Genomic DNA, 17,734 nt, shown 5'->3' with positions numbered 1-17,734 from the left:
TTAGTAGAGACCAGGTTTCTCCATGTTGATCAGGCTGTTTTTGAACTCCCAATCTCAGGTGATCAATCCGCCTCGGCCTCCCAAAGTGCTGGGATTACAGGTGTGAGCCACCGCTCCCAGCAGTTTTCTTTATGGAAAGGTTTTTGATTACAAGTTAAATTTCTTCAGTTGATACAGGGCTGTTCAAGTTTTCTATTTATTCTTAGGTCAGTTTTGGTAGTTTGGTAGTTCATCTTTAAAGGAATTTGTTCATTTCACCTGTCATGAAATTTACATACTTTTTTTCCTACTATCCTGATATCTCCTTAATTCCTAAATATACCTTTGGTAATATTCCTTTTTTCATTCCTGATGGTGATAACTTATGTTTTCTCCTTTTTTAAAAATTGTTTACTGTGGCTAGAAGATTATCAATTTTGTTGGTCCTTTCTCCCCCAAAGAGACAGCTTCTGTTTTCATAGATTTTTCAGTTATTTTTGTTTCCAATTTTATACTACCTTTTTTCTTTTTTTTTTCTTTTCTTTTTTTTTTTTTTGAGATGGAGTCTTGCTCTGTTGCCAGGCTGGAGTGCAGTGGCGCAGTCTTGGCTCACTGCAACCTCCACCTCCTGGGTTCAAGCGATTCTTCTGCCTCAGCCTCCTGAGTAGCTGGGACCACAGGCGTGTGCCACCATGCCCGGGTAATTTTTGTATTTTTAGTAGAGACGTGGTTTCACCACGGCCAGGATGGTCTCGATCTCTTGACCTCGCGATCTGCCCACCTCGGCCTCCCAAAGTACTGGGATTACAGGCGTGAGCCACCGCGCCCGGCCTACTACCTTTTTTCTTATTTTTATTTTTATTTTTTTTTGAGACAGAGTCTTGCTCTATGCCAGGCTGGAGTGCAGTGGCGCAATCTCGGCTCACTGCAACCTCCGCCTCCTAGATTCAAGCGATTCTTCTGCCTCAGCCTCCCGAGTAGCTGGGACCACAGGCGTGTGCCACCATGCCCGGCTATTTTTTGTATTTTTAGTCTTTTTTCTTATTTTTTAAAAAATTAATAGACTGAGGGGGATTTATAGGCAGAGTATAAATGATTTTTAGGACAATGAAAATAGTCTATATTATACTGTAAGAGTGGATCCATGTCATTATTCGTTTGTCCAAACCCATAGAATATATATCACCACGCGTGAACCCTAATGTAAACTGTGGACTTTGTAGATTGTAATGGATCATTGTAGGTTCATCAATTGCAATAAATGCATCACTGTCCTTGGGCATGGGTATGCGTTTGAAGGGGCAGGCAGGGGACATATGAAAAGTCTCTGTATCTCCTTCTCAATTTGGCTGTTAACTTAAAACTGCTCTAACAAATGGTCTTAAAAATAGAGTATTCATGGCTGGGCACAGTATTTCACACCTTTAGTCCTAGCATTTTGGGAGGCCAAGGATGGTGGATCACTTGAGTTCAGCAGTTTGAGACCAGCCTGGACAATGTGGCAAAACCCCATCTCTACTAAAAGTACAAAAATTGGCCAGGCATGGTGGCTCATGCCTGTAAAGCTCAGCACTTTGGGAGGCTCAGGCGGGCAGATCACGAGGTCAAGAAATTGAGACCATCCTGACCAACATGGTGAAACCCTGTCTTTACTAAAAATATAAAAATTAGCAGGCGTGGTGACGTGCACCTGTAGTCCCAGCTACGTGGGAGACTGAGGCAGGAGAATCGCTTGAATCGGGAGGTGGAGGTAGCAGTGAGCCAAGATCGCCCTGCTGCACTCCAACCTGGTGACAGAGCAAGACTCCATCTCAAAAAAAAAAAAAAAAAGTACAACAGTTAGTTGGGTATGGTGTGCCTGTGGTCCCAGCTACCCAGGGGGCTGAGGTGAGAGGATCACTTGAGCCTGGGGAGGTCAAGGCTGCCGTGAGCCATGATCGTGCCACTGCACTACAGCCTAGGTGGCAAGTGAGACCCTGTCTCAGAAAACAAACAAACAAAAACCTTATAAACTGGGTAGCTTATAAATAGCAGAACATTATTTGTCGTATTTCTGGAGGCTGGAATATGTCCAGGATCAGGGTGCCAGCAGATTTGTTGTCTGGTGAAGACCTGCTTTCTGGTTCTGGTGACTTCTCTTGTATCCTTAAATGGTAGAAAAGACCAGCTAGCTTTTTCGGGTCTCTTGTATGAAGGCAGGAATTCTCTTTATGAGAGTTTTGCCCTCATGTCCTAATTACCTCCCAAAGGCGCCACCTCTTAACACTCTGAACACCTTATCTCTTAACTCTTAATACCGCTTAACAACATTACATTGGTAATTAGGTTTCAATGTATCAATTTTAGGGGAATAGAAACATTCAATTCATAGCAGGCAGTTTTAGGGTTTTGACAAACATGTAATGACACCTATCTGCTCTTACAATATCATACAGAATATTTTCACTGCCCTCAAATCCTCTATGCTCTATCTATTCATTCATCCCTCCTTCTCTTCTGCCCTGCAGAGCCCTTCTTCCCTCAAAAACCTCTGATCGTTTTACTATCTCCATAATTTTGCCTTTTCCAGAATGGCATGTAGTTGGAATCAAACAGTATGTAGTTTTTCAGATTGGCTTCATTTATATAGCAATATGTATTTCGGGTCTTCCAAGTCTTTTCTGTTTGTTTGAATTTAATGCTTTCTTTTTTTTTTCAGATTAAAGTGGAAGCTTAGAAATGGAAACTTTTCTTTTTTTCTAATATAGGCATTGAAACCTGTAAATTTACCTCTAAGCAATGCTTTAGCTACATCTCACAGTTTTTGACATGTGTATTTACTGTCATTTGATTCAAAATAATTTCCAATTCCTCTTGTCATTTTTTCTTTGACACAATAATTGTTTAGATGTGTATTTATTAAGTGGCTTTGAGAGAAGAGAATAAAAAAAGAGAAAAAAAGATGTGTATTTACAAATAGCTGTGTTATTTTCCTGATTATTTGATTGTTATTTACTTCTAATTTCATTTTATTGTGGTCTAGAGACAATAACTTTATTTTTATTTTATTTTTACTCATTTATTTATTTTTTATGTGAAAAGGAAGGAATAGAGACAAAAGCCCTTTTTTTTTTTTAATGGAGTCTTACTCTGTTGCCCAGGCTGGAGTGCAGTGGCATGATCTTAACTCACTGCAACTGCCACCTCCTGGGTTCAAGTAATTCTCCTGCCTCAGCCTCCCGAGTAGCTGGGACTACAGGCGCGCACCACCATGCCCAGCTAATTTTTGTATTTTAGTGGAGTTAGGTTTTCACTATGTTGGCCAGGATGGTCTCAATCTCTTGACCTCATGATCTGCCTGCCTTGGCCTCCCAAAATTCTGGGATTACAGGCATGAGACACTGTGCCTGGCCTGAGACAATAACTCTTAAAATAATTTTTAAATTTATTGCACTCTCCTTTATGTCCTAGTGTATTCTGTGAATTTGTATTCTGCTATTTATGGCATAGTGTTCTATAAATATAACAGAAGACAAAGCATTAATAGTGTTATGTAGACTCTTTGGTGGTTTTGGGTTTTTTTTTTTTTTTGAGATGGAGTCTCACTCTGTTGCCTAGGCTGGAGTTCAGTGGCTCTATCTGGCTCACTGCAACCTCCATCTCCCAGGTTCAAGTGATTCTCCTGTCTTAGCCTCCTGAGTAGCTGGGATTATAGGCATGCACCACTATGCCCAGCTAATTTTTCTATTTTTGTAGAGATGAGGTTTCACCATGTTGACCAGGCTGGTCTCAAACTCCCTACTTCAAGTGATCCGCCTGCCTCGACCTTCCAAATTGCTGGGATTACAGATGTGAGCCACTATGCCTGGCCTCTTTTGTGTTCTTACAAATGTTTTGGTCTAATTCTATTGATTGCAGAGACAAATATGTTAAAATGTCCAGTTTGATCATGAGTTGTTTCTTTGTCTCTAATTCTGCCAGTTTTTGTCTCACATGTTTTGAAATATTATGTTAGCTGCATACACATTTATTTTGTCTTTATGTTGATGTTGCTTTCTTATATTATAAAATGTTCATGTTTATCTCTCATAATACACTTAGTTTTGAAGTCTATTTTTATCAGATAATAATTCACTTATTCTAGACTTCACGCTGTTTGTGTGGTATATTTTTTGCCATTAACTTGCTTTCAACCTGTGTCTTTAGAGTGTTTTGTTTATAGATTATATGTAGTTGGGGTCTTCTTTTCTTTTTCTTTCTTTCTTTTTTTTTTTTTTTGAGACAGAGTCTTGCTCTGTCACCCAGGCTGGAGTGCAGTGGCATGATCTCAGCTCACTGCAACCTCCGCCTCCCCAGTTCAAGCAATTCCCTGCCTCAGCCTCCTGAGTAGCTGAGATTACAGGCATGGGCCACCATGCCCGGCTAATTTTTGTAGATTTAGTAGAGACGCGGTTTCACCATCTTGGCCAGGCTGGTCTTGAACTCTTGACCTCGTGATCCACCCACCTCGGCCTCCCAAAGTGCTGGGATTACAAGTGTGAGCCACTGCGCCTGGCCAGGTCTTATTTTCTTAATTCCACTGTCTCTTAATTTTAATTTGACTGTTTAGTCAATTAATGTTTAATGTAATTATTGATGTATTTGAGTTGGGGATCATTTAATTTCCATTTCTGTTTGTGTCTGCTGTTTTCTTTTTTTGTTTCTTTTTTGCCTTTTTAAAAAAACTCAAAGTTTTTTTTAGAGTCTCTCAGTTTTGCTATTGATTTTTAAAAACAGCTTTATTGAGGTATAATTGACATAAATATATACCATATATGTACACAATATTGACATTGATAAAGAGTAAAACTTGGTAGGTTTTAACATATCACAAGTATGTACTTGTGATAACTACAATCAAGACAATGGATATACCATTTCCTTCAAAATGGACGCATATATTTAGTGTGATTGTTGATACGGTTAGATTTAAATTTATCATCTAGATGATTATTTTCTGTTAGCCTATCTGTTTCTTGTTTCCCTTTTCCTATTGTTCCACCTCCTTTTGGATTAGTTGAATATTTTTTATGATTCTAATTTGTTTCCATTGCTGGCTTCTTAGCTGTTACTGTTTATTATTTTCATAGTAACTTTAGGGTTTATGGTATATGTCTTTAACTTGTAACTATCAGTTGATGATAGACCATTTCACATATAATATGGGAACCTTAAAATAGTATACTTGCATTTTTCTTTTCCTGAGGTTTGTGTTATTGTCAAACATTTTTAATTTTTTATTTTTTGAGACGGAGTCTCACTGTGTCACCTAGACTGGAGTGCAGTGACACAGTCTTGGCTCACTGCAGCCTCCGCCTCCTGGGTTCAAGCGATTCTTCTGCCTCAGCCTTCTGAGTAGCCGGGATTACAAGGGTACACCACCATGCTCGGTAATTTTTGTATTTCTAGTAGACACAGGATCTCAAACTCCTGACCTCAAGTGATTCACCTGCCTTGGCCTACCAAAGTGCTGGGATTATAGGCGTGAGCTATTGTGCTCGACCTCATACATTTTATTTTTAAAACTTTAAAAACTTTTGAAGAAATGTAAATAAAAATATCTTAAATATTTATTATGCTTAAAATTTCATATTAAGTATAAGTATTACTTAATATGTATACTTTTTCTGGTGCTCTGAATTCTTTTGTAGATGTTCATATTTCCATTTGGTATTAGTTTCTTTATGCATACATTTCTTACAGTGTGGCCCTGCCAGTAACAAGTTCTTTTGGCTTTTTCATATCTGAAAACATAGTTTTTTTCCTTTTTGAGATGAACTCTCACTTTGTCACCCAGGCTGGAGTACAGTGGCACAATCTCAGCTCACTGCAACCTCTGCTTCCAAGGTTCGAGCAATTCTCCTGCCTCAGCCTCCCAAGTAGCTGGGACTATAGGTACACACCACATGCCTGGCTAATTTTTGTATTTTTTTAAGTAGAGACCAGGTTTCCTCATATTGGCCAGGCTGGTCTTGAACTCCTGACCTGATGATCTGCCTGCCTCAGCTTCCCAAAGTGCTGGGATTACAGGCGTAATTTTGCCACTGTGCCTGGTCAAAAACACATTTTTTTTCAAAAACAATTTTTTTCTTTCTTTAGACAGAGTCTCACTCCCTTCACCGAGGCTGTAGTGCAGTGGTATGATCATGGCTCACTGCAGCCTCGACTGATCCTCCCACCTTAGCCTCCTGAATAGCTGGGGCTATAGGTGTGTGCTACTGTACACCTAACTTTTTATATTTTTAGTAGTGATAAGGTTTCACCATGTTGCCCAGGCTAGTCTCAAACTCCTGGACTGAAGCAATCTGCCCACCTCAACCTCCTACATCCAGCCAAAACAGCTTTATTGAGGTATATTTATATGTACTAAAATTCACTTATTTCAAGTGTGTAATTTGGTAATTTTTAGAGTACCTCAACAAAGTGGTACAACTATTGGTAGAAATCAATTTTAGAACATCTTTCTACCCTAATAAGTCCAGCATGAGGTTGGGTGCAATGGCTTATGCTTGTAATTCCAGCACTTTGAGAGGCCAAGGCAGGTAGATTGCTTGAGCCCAGGAATTTGAGACCAGCCTGGCCAACATAGTGAAACCCGGTCTTTACAAAAACTGCAAAAATTAGCTGGGTGTGGTGGTGCATGCCTGTGGTCTCAGCTACTGGGGAGGCTGAGGTGGGAGGATTGCTTGAACCAGGGAGATTGAGGCTGTAGTGTGCTGTGATTGTGCCACTGCACTCTAGCCTGGGTGAGAGAGTGAGACCCTGTCTCAAAAAAAAAAAAAAAAAAAAAAAAATCCAGCATGCCCATTTACAGTAAATTCCTTTTCCTGCCCCTAGCCAATCACTAATCTAATCTCTGTATAGACTGGCCTTTTCTAGACATTTTGTATTATTAAAATTATATACTATGTGGTTTCTTGTGTCTGGCTTTTTTTGCTGGGTATAATAGTTTTAAGGAATATCCATGATATAATATGGGTCAGTATTTTGTTCTGTTTTATTGATGAACAGTATTCTTATTGTATGGCTATTCAACACACTGGACAGACATTTAGGTTGTTTCCAATTTGGGCTATTATGAATAATGCTACTGTGAACATTCAATGCAAGTGTTTGTGTAGAACATATATTTTTATCGCTCTTGGGGTGGAGATCAAGGAGTGGAACTTCTAGGCAGGATGGTAGTTTTATGTTTAACTTTTTGAGAACTTAGCCTTTGTTTTTGAAGCATATTGTCTCTGGATATAGAATTTGAAGTTTATACTTTTTTCTTTTTCTTTACATACTTTAAAGATGTTGGCCTTCTTTCTTCTCATTTGTATTGCTTCAGTAATGAATTCTGCTTTTATTTCTATTTTTGTTTCTTTGTATGTAATGTATCTTTTATCCTCTGGCTACATTTAAGTTGTTTTTTTTTTCTCCTTCTTCCTTGGTTTTGTGCAATGATGTACCTTAGAGGAGTTTTCTTTCTTTTTCTCATTGTTGGATTGAGCTTCTTGGGTGTGTTTTTCATCAAACTTGTGAAGTTTTTGGGCATTATTTCTTGATTATTTTTTCTGTCCTCCCCACCTCCTATCTCCTCTTTCCTTTTGGGCTTCTAATTATATATATGTTAAGTTTCTTGATGTCATCTCATAGTTCGCTGAAATTTTGTTAATTTTGCTTTAAATTATCTTTTCTGTGTTTCATTTTGATTAGTTTATGTTGCTGTGTCTTTTAGTTCACTAATCTTTTCTTTTGAAATGTCTAATCTGTTACTAATCCCCTTCATTATATGTTTGCTAATTTTTTTTCTTCTATATATAGAACTTTTCAATATCTGGCATATAGTTATAATCCCTACTTTAATGTCTTTGCCAATTCTAATATTGTAGTTCTGGGTTAGTTTTCGCTTATTTATTTTTCTCATTATGGATTGTGTTTTCCTGTTTCATTGCATGCTGGCAATTTTTATTGGATATCAGATGTAAATTTTACCTTCTTGAGTGCTAGCTATGTTGTACGTAGATAGTCTTGAAGTGGTTTTGTTGTGTTTTGGTTTTTTTCCTTTTGAGACACAGTTAGTCTACTTGAAAACAGTTTAATTCTTTGGAATCTTGCTTTTAAGCTTGTTGGCTGGGTGCAGTGGCTCACACTTCTAATCCCAGCACTTTGGGAGGCCGAGGTGGGTGGATCACCTGAAGTCAGGAGTTTGAGACCAGCCTGGCTAACATGATGAAACCCTATCGCTACTAAAAATAGAAAAAATTAGCTGGGTGTGGTGGCATGCACCTGTAATCCCAGCTACTCGAGAGGCTAAGGCAGGAGAATCGCTTGAACCCAGAGGCGGAAGTTACAGTGAGATGAGATGGCACCACTGCCCTCCAGCCTGGGTGACAGAGTGAGACTCTGTCTCAAAACAAAAAAACAAAAGAAAGATTTTACATATGGATCTTGAGTAGCCCTCAGTCTAAGGCTAATTATTCCCTGCTACTGATGCAGTATCCTTTTGTGTATTCATGGGCAATGACCCATGAATCATGAGGTTTACTAGTTCGGCTGGTGGGAACTGGCAGTATTCCTGTCTCTCTGTGAGTGTAGAGTACTGTTATTTCTAGTTCTTTGGGTGTTTTTTCCCCCAAGTCTTGGGTAGTTTCATCACATACATTCACTGTTTGATATTTAATTGAAGAGTTGAGTTTTGTGCACATTTCCTGAGTTTTCTTTCTGTGGAACAGTCTCCTCTGTGGTACTCTTTCCTGTATACTCTAGTCATCTTGGTCTCCCTGGAATCTCAATTCCGAATCTTCCACTTGGTGAGTTAGCTGGCCCCTGCCAGGATTCCATTTCTGTGCATCACAGCCTATAATTGGAGAGCGATTAATTATATTTGTTCTTCCCACATTTTGTAATACTTAGGTTTTCTCTTGCTGCTTTCAATATCTTGCTCTATATCTTTTGCTTTTAACAGTTTAGCCATGACATTCCTCTGTGTGGCTTTCTTTGTGTATATTCTGATTGGTGCTTATCATTTTGTATCTACAAATTTGTCTTTTTTCAGTCTTTTTCTGTTTTCACCTTGGATAATTTTTATTTGTCTATCTTTACTCAATCTTCACTTTTGCTTTGTCATGTCCATTTTGTTATGGTCATCCAATACATTTTTTATTTCAGAAATTGTATTTTTCAATTCTAGGACTTAATGTTTGATTGTTTTTCATTGGTTCTGTTTTTCCAATGTAATTTTCATGCATTTAAGCATGTTTTATTTTATTTAATTGAGCTTAGTTACAATAGTTGCTTTAAAAGTCTCGTGTTAGCTTCAGCATCTTGTTTATCTCATAGATGCACTTGGTTTTCTTTTCTCTTGAGAATATGTTCTTTTTTTTGTTTTTGTTGTTCTTAATTTGTTGAGTAATTTGATTATGTCCTCGATAGTACTATTGTTAGTTTTTGGAGACTCTGGATTCTGTTATTTTTATTTTATGAGCCATATTTCCTTTCTCTTAGGAGACAGTTTTCTGAGTTAGGCTTGAAATGCATTCAGTTTCTTGACTGGCAGCTTTGATCTTCTTTCAGACCTTTTGTCTTTAGCTGGATCCTTTGAATCTGCTCCCTGCTTTGTTTTTCAGGATCAGCTAGAGATCTGGGTAGACTGAGTTTGGGGTGTCCTTACTAGCTCTTTCCCTTGTGTGATCCCCTTATTCTCTAATATTAATAACTTCCAACCTTCTCTTTTCTAGACTCTTATGCTGAAAAGTTAATAAGGTGTCCCCCAACCCCCGCTCACATTCTCTGTCCCCCTCACTGCAGTTAGTCCCAGACTAAAAGCTAGAGAGAAGGAAACTTACTTTTTCTTCTCCAAGTGACCATGAATTCCCACCATGTTTTCGTTCTCTGAGTGACCATGAACTCCCACCAGAACCCATCTATCTCTGTTAGCTCACCAGAAACCTCAGGTTATGTTAATGTATTATAATACATAGGCTTTGTAGTTGTTTTCTGAGGGGTACTCTGATTGGGTCTTCATCATAACCTGCAAGTAGAACTGTTGGGTATCTAGTATGCAGGTTTAAATTTCTAGAGTAATCACTAGTAAAATAGAAACATAACATATAATTCCTAAACTGTTAGTGGGGGAAAATAGAATAATTTTTAAAAGTCAATCCAAAAGCAATCAAGAAGAGAGGTGGGGGAAATCATAACCAGTGGGAAAAATAGCACAAAATATGATTATAGAGTTAAACCCAAATATATCAATAATGACCTGAAATGTAAGGGGAATAAATGTTCTTGTTAAAAGACAAAGATTGTCAGATAGGCAAAAAACAAAATGTAATGATGTTTTGTTTATAAGTGAGACATCTGCATATAAGGATACAGAAAGTTTCAAAGTTAAATAGTAGAAAAAAAAGTACAAAAAAAATTGATATTAGCATTATTCACACTAGCCAGAAAGTAGAAATAACTCAAATGTCCACCAACTGATGAATAGGTAAATGAAATGTGATATATCCATACAATGAAGTATTATTCAGCCTTAAAAAGGAATGAAATTCTGGACAGATGTGGTGGTTCATGCCTGCAATCCCAGCAGTTTGAGAGGCCAAGGTGGGAGAATTGCTTGAGCCTAGGAGTTTGAGATCAGCCTAGGTGACATAGCGAGAAACTATCTCTACAAATAATAAAAAAATTAGCTGTGGTCCTATTTACTCAGGAGGCTGAGATGGGAGGATTGCTTGAGCCCAGGAGGTCAAGGCAGTAGTGCATTGTAATGACACTACTGTACTCCAGCTTGGGCAACGGAGTGAGACCCCATCTCCCTTCCCCCGCAAAAAGAAAAAAAGGAATGGAATTCTGACACATGCCACACCATGGGCGAATCTCTTTTTTTTTTTTTTTGGTGATGGAGTCTCACACTGTGGTTCAGGCTGGAGTACAGTGGCATGATGTTGACTCACTGCAACCTTCGCCTCCCAGGTTCAAGCGATTCTCCTGCCTTAGCCTCTCGAGTAGCTGGGACTACAGATGCAAGCCACCATGCCCGGCTAATTTTTGTATTTTTAGTAGAGATAGGGTTTCACCCTGTTAGCCAGGATGGTCTCGATCTCCTGACCTTGTGATCAGCCCACCTTGGCCTCCCAAAGTGCTGGGATTACAGGCATGAGCCACCTCACCCAGCCGGTTGAATCTTGAAGACATTATGCTATGTGAAATAAGCCAGACACAAAAGGCCACGTGTTGTATGATTCCGTTTATGTGAAATGTCCAAAATAGTTAAATTCATTAAATGATATAAAATTATATCACATAAATACTAACAGAACTGGTGTTGCTACATTCATTTTAGACAAAATAGACCATAAGTCAGAAACCATTACATTGCATATCAAAAGGAAGTCTTAAAATGATAAAAGGTTCAATTTACTAGAAGATACAACAGTTAGGCTGGCCCTGGTGGCTTATGCCTGTAATCTCAGTACTCTGGGAGGCTAAGGATAGGAGGATTATTTGAGCCCAGAAGTTTAAGAGCAGCCTGGGCAACATACTGAGAACCCATCTCTACCAAAAGAAAAAAAAAGAAATAGCCATGTGTGGTAGTGCATGCCTCTAGTCCTAGCTACTCAGGAGGCTGAAGTAGGAGGATTGCTTGAGCTTGGGTGGTCAAAGCTGCAGTGAGCCATGATCGTGCCATTGCAGTCAGTCAGGGTGACAGAGTAAGACCCTGTCTTAAAAAGTAACAATTTAAAATCTATAATTTCTTAATAAACATATTTCAAACTATGTAAAACAAAAATTGACAGAACTACAAGGTAAAAGAGTCAAATTGATAATAATTGTGGGAGATATCGTGTACTTCTCTTAGTTATTGATAGATCAAGCTGAGCAAAAAAAATTATTTAATGCTCTATAGATTAATTTGAGCCACCACATTTCAGGAGTCTGATCTAATGGGCATACTTTTCTAAGACAAATATAGAATGAACATTCTTTTCAAACATATACCACATTTATGAAAACTGATCATATATTGTGCCCTAAAGTACATTTTAACTAAGTTTCTAAAGTTTGGTAATATACAAAATAAAAAAAAAATAAATAATAAGATAAGCAGAGAATTTTATGTTCATAGTTAAGAACTATAGCTCTAAAGTCTAAATGACCTGTGTTGTAAAGACAAACATCATAGCCAACAACAATATGTGAACTGAAAACAAAGATATAGTAGAAATTAAGAAGACCAAAAACTGGTTCTTTGAAAAAAGGTAATAAAGTTTGTTCTTTGAAAAAACTGCAAACCTCTGGCATGCTTGGTCATGATAAAAAGACACCGATGAGCAATATTAGGAATGCAAAATGTAATGTTTTGGTTTTTGTAGACATCAAAGATTAAGAGGATAAAGGCCTAAGCTTAAGGGGCGAAAGAAGAGGTCTTTTAGAATAAACATAGGGGAAATTCTTTATGACTTGTACGTCAATTTTTTTTTTATGTCAATGTTTATAGCAGCTTTTTGGTAATACCCCAGAACTGAAAACAATCCAGGTGGCCATCAACATGTGACTAGGTAAACAAATTGTAGTATATCTATATAATGGAATATTACTTAGCAATTAAAAAGAATAAACTATTATTAAACAGTAACATAGGTGAATCTTAGAATAATTATGCCAAATGCAAGAATCCAGGAATAAAAAGAGTACTTACTGTATAATCCCATGTATATATAATTTTAAGTAATGCAAAGTAATCTGTCATGACAGAATACAGATCAGTGGTTCCCTAGGGTTTGGGTAAAGGAGGCCAAGGAGGGTCAGTATGGATGGAGAACTAAGGAGTATGAGGAAGAACATAATGGATATGTTAACTTATTTTAGTTGTAGTGATAGTATACAGGGTATACATACTTCAAAACTTATCAAAATATATAATTTAAATATGTACAGGGTTTTGTATGTCAGTTGTACCTTCATGAAACTTGGTATGAGAATATTCATTGGAACCCAGTCTCACTTGTGAACATGTATATAAAAATCCTAAACAGATTGGTAGAGCTTTACATCAGGAAGATAAAAAAAGGATAATATATTATGACTATATTGATTTTATTTCAAATACACAAGGTTTATTTAATATGAGAGAAGTCAGTTAATGTTACTTTATCACATTTTCTTGTTAGAGAAAAATCAAGACAGTTACCTCAATAGATGTGGAAGAAATATTTGATAAAATGCAATATTTAGTCATAATAAGGTCTTCATCTTAGAGAACAAGGAATATAAAGTATTTCCTTAAAGGTAGCCACAGAAAAACTTACAACAAACAGACTTAATGTTCAAACATGAAAACTTTTCTTATGGGGAATATGACAAGCGTGTTTATTTTGCTATGAACACTTCTGACCAATACTGTTCTATAGATCACAGCAAGTGTAGTCTGGCAAGACAAAGCTATACAAGATAGGCATTTTAAAGAGAAAAAACAATACTCTTATCATTTGTGTTTAGGGATTACAATTATGTATGTAGGGATTGCAAGCAATCTGTAGATAGATACTAGGAAGTTTAGACTAATCAATATAAACATAATTTTTTTATTTTTGTTGCTAGTAATTGTGTAAAAATGTAAAGTTACTATTTGCAGTCTCATTAGAAAAATGTTACCATGAGTAAGTCTAAGATGTCTCATGTTATATTTATGCAGAAAATATTAAAACTTGATTGACAAACATTAAAGAAAGATTAAATAAATGGAAAGAAATATTTTTCAATTGTCTTTTCTTCTACAAGGTGGGAGCACTTGCTCTACTAGTTATTAAGGCCTCTTAGGGTTAAGAAAATTTGATATTGGCAGAAGACTAGACAAATAGATGAATGGAACAGAGCCCAGAGCCATAAATAAATGCACACACATATGGATGCCTAATTTATGGTAAAAGAGGCAGTGCAGATGCTGTTTAGGAAAAGATGACCTTTTTTATAGATAATGGTGGGAAAATCGGATATCTCTTTAGTGGAAAAAAAACTTAGATCCCTCTACACACCATACAAAACAATTTCATTGGATTTTAGATCTATATTTGAAAGATAAAACAACGATCTTAGAAAATAATGTAGGAGAGAGAATTTGGGATAGGCAAGTAGGCCTTGAATATCATGTCAAGTAGTTTGGACTTTTAATTTCGACATCATAAGAGTTGCTAAAGGATTGTAATCCAAGGGGTGGCCATTCAGATTTTTTTTTTCAAGACAACTTTTGGTATATTTTAAGTTAGATTGTAATTCTGTTTCTGGCCATGTCTGAGTCTTTATCATCTGAAGACTTTTCAGTTACAAGACATTTAAAAATGCAGATAAATTCCAGCAAACACTTGAAATGCCAATCTGTAATTGGAAGATACTAAGGGAAAATTGGAGGTTAAATATAAACTTACATTTGAGGCTACTTATACTCTCCAGCCCCTTTATATCTTTAATGAGAAACCTAGGTCACTAATTTTCAGTTATTCAATTTGAAAAGAAGAATCACACATCCTTCCTTCACACATACACTGGGTATCTAGCATTTTGGTTCCGCTTATAGATTTTGGAAACACAACTAGAGCAGTGTGTTTGGGAAGGAGAATATTTTCTTTAACATGTTGAACATATTGGAGAAGTTATTTCAGGCAGGTGTTAGCAATAAGAGTAAAGGAATAGAAATGAGAGCAGTTGGAAAACACTAGAAAGAACATTGTTACTAGAACTATGGTTTTGTTATAATTAAACATGAAACACTTATATTCAGAAATGTTTAAGTCATACTTTTAAAAAACTACTCTAAAATATGCAGAAAATAATGCCATTCTAAAGACATTGTCCAAAGGTATAACAATAATGCAAATCTAATGTAACAGAAACTAAATGTTATATACATTTCCAGACATTTAAAACCTCCCAGATTGCTATCTATTAAAAACAAACTATTGTATTTTTTCTTTAAAAAAAAAAAAAACAGCTTTATTGAGATACAGTTTAGTGATAGCAGCGGTGTCCCATCTGGAGTGGCCACCACCATCACACCTGCTACAGTGGGGAGGTGTGGCTCGGGCTGCACATTCCACAGAGCTGGTGAAAGCGGGGCACAAGTGGGAATTCCACTCCTTTTGAGTTGGTGGGATGAGGGCTTCCTGGGTGCAACTGCAGGCTGCCCAAATCATGGCTGTGGACCTGGGCCCCCCTGTACTCTTGCGGCTGGCCTGGGAGCAGGCAGGAGTCCTGCCCTTCTGGGCACAGCTACAGCTGCCCAAGTCATGGCCGTTTAACCTGGCATCTTTGCACTCTGGGGAGCCTGGGAAGGCCTCCCTGTCCCCAAAGGCTTGGAGGTGTCTGCTCCCACTGCCTGGCCTCTCCCCACTCCTGGCCTCCGCATCGATCTTGGAGCAAGGTTGGGGCCAAGCCAGGGCACTGTTGCAGCCTGGCTGGTTGTGTGCATGCTCAGGGTTAGTGCTGCATGTTTGCTCCCTGCTGCCTCAGCCCCCTCCAGACTTTGGGTGCCGATGAGCCTGCGAAGGGAACTGAGGGGGTGGCTGAGGGCAGCTTGGCGCTGACCTGCAGGTGCCTCTTGGCACAAACTGCTTGGACACCATGAATGGCAGCAGGAGACAGACAGGCTCCTGGGCAGGAGGAGGCAGGTCCCTAATGAGGATTAGGGGCTGGGCTGCCAATCCCACAGACTGGAGTGGGAACTTCTGGTGCCTTTTCTGGGCCTGCCCAAAGCCACCCATTGACCATTTGGGGTGCACTTACTTCCCTCTGAGTCCCATAAAAGCCCTGGCTCAGCCAAAGCTGAGTGGACATCAGGAGGACCAACTGCAGAGAGGAGCTACCCCCTCCAGGGCCATCTCTCTGCTGAGAGCTGTGGATGTCAGGATGACCAGCTGCAGGGAGAAGCTACCCACTCCAGTGCCTCCTCTCTGCTGAGAGCTGAACACTCGACATGACCACCTGCCTGTAGAGAGGAGCTACCCACTCCAGGATCTCCTCTGAGCTATTCTGTCACTCAGTAAAGCTCCTCTTTGCCTTGCTCACCCTCCACTTGTCCACATACCTTGTTCTTCCTGAATGCAGGATAAGAACTCAGGACCTGTCAAATGGTGGGGCTGAAAGAGCTGTAATACAAACAGGGCTGAAACACACCCCTTGTTCTGCATGTTGTGGGTGAAGAGGAGAGAAAAACTGTGGCCCTTCAGGGAGCCCAGACCTGGGAGCTCCCTGAGCCAGGGCTGTGACTCCCTCTTTGGGTCCCTGTGGTTCCTAGAGTCTCCAAGCTTCCAGGCACCACTGTGTTCCCCAGTGGCAGCCATGGAAGCTGCTTGCAGTGTACCTGGTCCAGCCACAACCTCACAGAGAGCCATCACCTGTGCCAACCCTGGAGCTGCTTGTCCCACTGCAGCAACCGGCATGCCTGACTGTGTGCAGTGGCTGCACCTCACGCTCACTCAAACATCCCTTGCTTCTCCATGCCTGGCTTGCCCTTGGCAGGCATGGGATCTAGGCTGGTAGTGTGAGTAAGCACAGTCTGCCAGGCCAGGTTGGCGGAACAAGCCCAGCAGGTCTAAGCAAAACTGGGGCAGAGGCGCCACCAGCCACAGAGGTTTCCAGCCAGAAAATCGACCCCCACAAAGATCCCATAATAACAGCTGTACAATTCACTCTTTTTTTTTTTTGAGGTGGAGTTTTGCTTTTGTCACCAAGTCTGGAGTGCAGTGGTGCAATCTCAGCTCATTGCGACCTCTGCTGCCTCCAGTGTTCAATCAATTCTCCTGCCTTAGCCTCCCAAGTAGCTGGGACTACAGGTGCCTACCACCATGCCTAGCTAATTTTTGTATTTTTTAGTAGAGATGGGGTTTTACCATGTTGGCCAGGTTGGTCTCGAACTCCTGACCTCAGGCAATCTGCCTGCCTCGGCCTCCCAATGTGCTGGGATTACAGGTGTGAGCCACTGCGCCCGGCCCAGTTTACTCATTTCAACTGCTTAGTTCAGTGACTTTCAGTATATTTACAAAGTTGTGTAACGATCACTACTGTCAATTTTAGAACATTTTCATGACCCCAGAAACCTCATATAAACCCTTTAACCATCACTCCCAACATTCTCCTTATCCTCCCAAGCTCTAGGCAACTTCTAATATACTTTCTTTTTCTATAGATTTGCCTATTTGGGATATCTTGTATAAATGGAATCATACAATATGTAGCCTTTTGTGTCTGGCTTCTTTAGCACAGTGTTTTCAAGATTCATCCATGTTGTTGTAGCTATCGGTACTTCATTTATTTTTATTGAGGAATACTTCCATTGTATGGATATACCACATTTATTCTATTCACTTATCAGTTGATGGACATTTGGGTTTCTTCCACTTTTTTGGCTGTTATGAAAAATGCTGCTGTGAATATTTGTGTGTTAAGTTTTTTTGTGGATATTGCTGGATCATTTGGTAACTCTATGTTTAACAGAGGAACCGCAATACTCTTTTTCCAAAGAGGAACATCAATTTATGTTCCTACCAGTCAGTCAGTGTATAAGTGTTCCAACTTCTCTACATCCTCATCAAAAGCTGTTAATTATCTATCCATCTGATTATAGTCATTCTGGTGGTTTTGAAGTGGCATCTATCTCATTTGGTTTAATTTACATATGCTTGATGACTATTGATGTGGTTTTGTATATCGTCTTTGGAAAAATGTCTATACAAATTGTTTGCCTATTTTTAAAAAA

General features: G+C 39.0%; 1 protein-coding gene across 4 annotated transcripts in view; it reads left to right on the top strand.

Annotated features, from left to right (window-relative positions):
* The window catches only part of ATAD2B (ATPase family AAA domain containing 2B), a 194,084-nt gene that overhangs the window by 85,208 nt on the left and 91,142 nt on the right, over window positions 1-17,734 (top strand). The gene's annotated exons all lie outside the window — the stretch shown is intronic.

Source organism: Aotus nancymaae, unplaced genomic scaffold (genome assembly GCF_030222135.1).
Source record: "Aotus nancymaae isolate 86718 unplaced genomic scaffold, 86718_ANA_hifiasm-v0.15.2.pri h1tg000057l, whole genome shotgun sequence".
In the NCBI taxonomy this organism is placed as follows: domain Eukaryota; kingdom Metazoa; phylum Chordata; class Mammalia; order Primates; family Aotidae; genus Aotus; species Aotus nancymaae.
Note: the sequence above shows the minus strand (reverse complement) of the source record. Positions and strands in the feature narration are given on the sequence as shown.